The sequence below is a fragment of the Frankliniella occidentalis genome, unplaced genomic scaffold (genome assembly GCF_000697945.3).
Source record: "Frankliniella occidentalis isolate FOCC.00 unplaced genomic scaffold, Focc_3.1 Scaffold9, whole genome shotgun sequence".
Lineage (NCBI taxonomy): Eukaryota > Metazoa > Arthropoda > Insecta > Thysanoptera > Thripidae > Frankliniella > Frankliniella occidentalis.
The window spans coordinates 126,187-132,609 of record NW_026267139.1 but is presented as its reverse complement, the minus strand read 5'-3'; positions in this window follow the sequence as shown (position 1 = coordinate 132,609).

Genomic DNA, 6,423 nt, shown 5'->3' with positions numbered 1-6,423 from the left:
CCTATGCCTTTTTGCGTGACTGTATCTCGATCGCGTCGCGCTCCAGCAGCAGTAGGCAAAGTGTTAAGGGCGGGGCGGGGCGGGTTGGGGCGGGGGGTGAGGCCGACCTGCAGAGAGGAAAGGTCAGAGGATGCGCCGTACGCAGTGCCATACGTCCGATGCGTGTAGCTAAAACCCGCCGCGTTTGGAGGCCAAGGACGCGTATACGCACACTGCCCCATGTCTTTTACTACTTTTACGAGAAACAACTACTCTCGCGTTAAGAAGTTATACCCGACGAATCTGGTTGATTGGTTGTCTTGAAGTAAACGTCAAGCAGCGTTTTTTCAGCAGGATTTTGTTTTGGTGGAAATTGGGGATCACACGCACTGTGGTTGAAAATTTCCGAAAAATTCCTGAAAGTTTCCGGAAAATAACAAACAATTTTCAAAGTATGGGAAAATTCCCATTTCTGTCCTGAAAATTTTTGGAAAATTTCCAGGGCCTCCAACCCTAAGAGGCACAGGCAACCGGAGGCATATGCATCACGGTGCTCTACATTAGGGCGGGCTGTGGGTGGGCGGACGCAAGTCGCTCAAAGGCCCCCCTCGCGTACCTTTCGCGTTCGGACTAAACTTTTGCGAAATACTTGAGGGGAGTTGCTACTTTTCGCAGCTTTTGTTGCCAAAGTATGACGCTCGGTCTCTTTTTGTGTTCGCCACCAGCAGATGAAGAAGTCTCGATTCGCTGATAGCCGGTACCACGGCCGCACGTTTTAGTGGGCAATAGCTGAACATGACGGGGGAGACCCCCTCTCTGGGAGAGAGAGAGAGAAGATCCACGAAGGCGGACCCATTCCCCAAGGTTGGCAGTGTGAATCGGCTATCATATCGCACAAGGGGAAAGAGGGGCCAATATAAAGCTAAACTTTTCGCTGACTTTTGCTGCAAAAGTCAGCGCTCGAAGGTCAGCTGAAGTGAGCAGGGCCTCCTCCAGCCTCCCCTCCGGCCATAAGCTTCCTTGCAAATATATTTTGCAAATATAATAACCACACTGCAAAAAAAAAAAATATTCGGCGCTTTCCACTCCCCCCGGCACAGCATACGTCGTGCGAATCACACACACACAGAGTGAGAGAGAGAATTGCCACAACGGCCACAACCACGACCGACGGCGCAAATCCGCATCGCTGCAGTGTTACGCATCTACAGGCACACGCCATACAACTGCCACGGTGTCCTTTTTCACAGCTGAAATTGGGGGTTGCAAACTGGTAGGTGTTTGCTTTGGTTTGAGAGGTCGTGATATCCGAATAACTCCCCTCCCCGCCAAAAAAAATAAATCCTGATGGGGTGTTATTTGAATCTCACACTTAGAAGCATCGGTCATGGCAAAAAAACACGGAAAAGCCCGTGAGAAACTGCGTCGTTATTTGAGCACAGTCACTGTGGCATTGTGGCATTTCATCCTTCTCCAATAATTCCGACCGGACCACTAGCTACTACCAGTAGCGCCCGTCGTCGCTGCTACTAGTGTTCCTTTACGCCGCTGAACTACAAGTGGTAGCGGGAGGCGGCAGCAGCCCTCGGAAAGAGTCGACGGCATCACCAACTTAACAGCCCCCTCCTTCGAGTCGCTTTTATGCCTAACTGAACGGCCTCACGATGAAGACGAGTGGGCCGTTGTAATCCAACCGGCCAACCTTCCGGAAGAGAGAAAGAGATGGAGAGTGAGGGAGAGGGAGAGAGAGAGAGAGAGAGAGAGACATTGTGCACCCAGAAAAATGTTTTCTTATTTCAAGAATATTTTGACCTAAGATCAATTTTACTCTTGACACGAGATGATATTACCTTTCATTTCAGAAAATTTTCTTACTTGAAAGCAAAAATCGTCTTGGAAACAAGAAAAAAAATAATCTTGGGTCACTTCTAGTACAAATGTACTTGAAACAAGAAACCATTTTTCTGGGTGTGCAGTCGGAATTTTAAGAGGCGTTACAAGTCGCGGCTGTACGTAATGCACCAGCACGGGTGAACGGGATGCAGTCAAGAGCTAGCAGATGTTATCCACCTCCCCCCACTTTATGGTAATCATTGCTGACACTGACTGCAACTTGAGCAGGTCCACAACACCGTCAACAAATTTAGTTTGTCACTTCGTCAACGTAACCTGCGAAATCTGCACATTGATCTTTTTTAATTCGAAATAAAACTGATAATATATAGAACACTATTGTATTTCATATTTTAGGCAGGGGTGTTATTGGGCCGACCAACTGATGTACCTGAGCAGTATGAAATGGCTTACCTATGTTCGAAAAATTGCAAAACTTGCAAAACGCCAGTTTCTCCAGAAACTCTTTTCAGCGATTTTTATCGACTTCCTGGTCAAAAGACGATACTGGGACCGATTGGAACCATCCATACCTGCTTGCTCAGCACAATAAAGCGTGCCCTGCCGTAACAAACGATCGCGAGCAGACTCTACACTGCCACAAATCTTGTTCCAAGGAAAAGGATCGCGTAAGAAGAGCTGTGTTCTGGAAGGTAAGCGATGACTGTACCGTCTGTGAAGGCAATACACCACAGTGTTGCGGGTTTGTCTACCCGATCTGCTCGTAAGGCGCCATAGCCCCTTGCGCGACCCGCAACACACTGGGTAGTGTTAGCCTTTACTCTCGGTACACTGTGTGTCCATACAACCCCACAGTACAAGTGACTGTGATGCTTTATTAAATGCCCCTCGTACTCCAGCAGGTACGGGCTGACCAGGCAAATTGTCGATTTACTAGACTTGGGTTGAAAATTTCCAAAAATTTCAAAAATCTTGAAAATTTTCCAATTTTTTTTACGAAAGTTTCCCGAATTTTTTGTGAAATTTTCCGGAAACTTTCCAGGGTTTCCAACCCTACACCAGACTTTACCGTATATACTGTGTTTTTTCGTGACAGTGTAGGACCCCTTCGTTTCTTAACAAAGTATGCCCGCTGGGTGTACCAACAAGACTATAAGGATACGCCGTATCTGCTGCCAAAACCCACAGCGCGGCGCTGGGCGGGCCCGGCCCATGGGAAACAACGGTTATGACAAGGACTGTATTCCGAATTTCGCACCGACGGCTGAGCGCGGCGCGGCATGGCGTGGCGCGGCAGGGCGGGGCGGCCGGCAGCTCTGGCACGTTGCGTGCAATAGGCTTATGGGAGCCAAAGCGCCGGGCCGCCGGGTGTTACTGAGGAAAAAGGCTGCTTCTGTGGCTCGCGCGGGTCGGGTCAGCTCGGGGGGTCTGGATAAAGTGAGCCAGCAGGGCACGCCGAGGTTACACTATCGGGTCCGGTCTCGTTAAGGTGAGCCCTAGAAAGTTTCCAGAAAATTCGCGAAAAATGTCTAGAAAACTGCATGAAAGTTCCAGGAAAAGTTCCGGAAAATTTCAGGAAAAACGGAAAATTTCCCGGACTACGTACGGAAGTTTTCAAGGAGCTAAAAATGTGACTAGCCAAAGTGTCTTAAAAGTGTACAAAAAAGTATAGAAAACGTATAAAAAAGTATGCCTAAAGTGCTACCAAATTGTTGGGTCGGTTATAAAGATTCACACTCCAGGTTTAACATCGGGTCGCGGGGAGTGTTATTAGCGGGTTTATTAGGTCAGGTTAGGTTACGAATCGGTTTGGTCAGACGCGGGGTCGGGCCCGTTCGTGTGACGTGACCCTGCGCGCGACGGGGGGGTCAGCAGAGATGGGACGCAGCCGATTGGGTCGCCCAGCCCAGCCCAGCCCCGGGACCGGCCGGGACCAGCTGGATCTTGGAGAGGAGCGAGTACCCGCGCAGGCTTTCGCAACGCGACGCGAGACCCGGTGGGAGGAGCAGGGGCCACACCCCGGGCTCATCTGGGGCCATACCGGCCCGGGCCTCCTGGGCCTGGCCTGGCGAGCCATCTGATATGGACAGCCGCCGCGCCTTCTGCGAAAGGTCCCGGGAGTATTGGTGGTGGTCCATCACCATGCCGCCGGCCCGGCCCTAGAGGCGGGCGTCAGAAGTGGATAGTTATGTCCTGTTTGGAGGGGTCAAGGACAAACCGGAAGACAAGACGGCGCACCACCTGCCGCCGTAGCCTACCTGTCAATGTGTCCATTTCGTTTTATTCTTTGAAAACACCTGTTAATAGCACTTTAGTGTACATTAATAACAAGTTGAAATAAACAAGTATAACAAAATTAGCGCTGAACCAGTCACTGTTTGTTTAATAATCTCCAGCAAAAGCTATTATTCCATTTTCTTTATGGTCTGTCACTCCTTTATGCTTGCAGAACATCTCCGTTGCGGCTGACGGCGCTATAGTACGCCTGAATGAATAGCAGTCGGTACCTCCCGGATGGGGTAGGAGGGTGGAAGCTGCTCCTTGAAGCTGCTGGGGGCATCCGCTAACCACGGCCTGGTGAACAGATCCCCCTCCCATCCACTACACAACACCCCCTCCCCCCCCCTATCACACCCTTTCCCATTTCCGCCGAAAAGTCAACACCTTTAATAACCATAGAGAACGCCGTGCTTTACCTCAGCGCTGGAGATGAAGCTGCTATAAGACAAACCGCGGGGTTTGTCACTTGAAAAATCTGAGTACACGCTGAGAAAAAATCATAAAAAGTCATGAAAAATTCAACGAAAAGTCAGAAAAATCAGGAAAAATCATAAAGAATCCAGAAAAAATCACAAAAAATCAAGAAAAACAGAAAAATTGGTGAACGCTAGAATTTATAGTGAAGGATCCCTTTAGACAAACTGCTCGAAAACGAGACGGAGGTCAATCTGACGTGTTATGACTGAGAGAGTTAATTTTTGTTTGCATATTAGACTCCATACCCATCCAGGCTCTACATGACTGAAATAACGATAAAATTGTTAGTGCCGGTGAAACGCTTTTTTATCAACTTTCTAATAATCCCTTAAACTCTCTTGCACCCCCCTCTTCCCCTCGGCCCCCGGGTCCTCCCCTAACGTCTTTAGAGACGCTATGATTTCCATGGTCTCGTTCCCCCCCTTCCTGGCTACTTTGTTTTTAATGGGCTTGTGAATCAAGCTATTTCTTTCCCTAATGCCAAGAAAGTCGTTTTTCGGTTGCAGTAAAAAAGTGGTATAACCAAACAAGAACATTCTTTTTTTACAGTGGGCGCGAGACGAAGCTATAGCGCTGCCGCCGCTGGGTCAAAAAATGCAGTGTGAGGTGTGTTGCACTGGCGTGCCGAACGCGAAGGGAGAATCATCGCGCAGGAGAGGTGGTGGTAGTGCATCCAAATGCCATGCTAAAGCTTGAGCGAGCGACAGAGAGGGAGAGAGGGAGAGAGACAGTTGAAAAGGTTGCGCGGACCAGGCTCAGGCTGGCCGGCCTGGAGTCAGCTGGTGGAGGTATGGGTGAGCTCGGATTAATTGCAGCAAGTGGTATACGGCCAGGTCGAAACGCCCTACAGGAGTCCGGTTGAAAAGTCTCCGAAAAATTTCGTGGAAAAACGGAAAATTTCCGGGAAAAAATGGAAAATTTTCCTAAAGTTTTCCGTTATTTTCTAGGATTTTTTTTTTGAAATTGTCATCAACATTTTGGAAATTTTTAACCTATAACAGTAAGTGCGTGCGACATTCCTACCTGCTGCAGCTCATATGCAGGGCGTGTGGGTGGAGCCTCTCCAGGAGCAACAAGTGCCGCCTCAACACCCTAATAATCGCGGCACCTGCTGCTGTTGCTCGACCCAGGAGGGAGGGAGGCGACACCTTGCGCTGCCCCCCCCCCCCACCATTTCCCTCTACCCGCAGGGTCGCCCCCTCTTCGCCGGGAGGTTAGGCAGCTCAACTGGCACCCCAAGGACGGGCCCGAGCTCGTCTCCACCGGCGGCGCCAGAGCCGGCTAGAGTAAGAAGGGGGGGGGGGCTCACCCAAGAGAGGCAGTGACGATCATGGGCCTGTTGGGATCCCTTCCCCTTTCTGCACAAATGGTAAGCTGAGTGCTTGTGCAGCTTTCATGATCGCCTCCCCCCTCTGCCCCTGCAAGTTACTGGAGGTCAGCGCCTGCGAGACGCGGGGTAGGCCACCCCGCAGTGCACGCGCGCTCTGCCGGTAAGCTGTTGCCTACCTACCAGGCGCCCTGACAGAGGGCCAAAGGACAATGACGGACAGTTGACGTGAGAAACGACGTAACTTTGTGTAGCCGCTGTTCGGTGCTCTCAGTAGGTGTGTGTTACAGACGAGCAGGCCGCCGACGGCCACGCCACACCAGCAGCAGGGCCTGCAGCACCACATCCACTACCACCTGCAACACCACCTGCAGCACCACCTGCAGCACCATACCTTCAGTACCATACCTGCAGCACCACCTGCAGCACCCCCTGCAGCACCATACCTGCAGCATCACCTGCAGCACCTTGTCGGGCACTACTTGACCCCCTCCCCGTCTCCACCA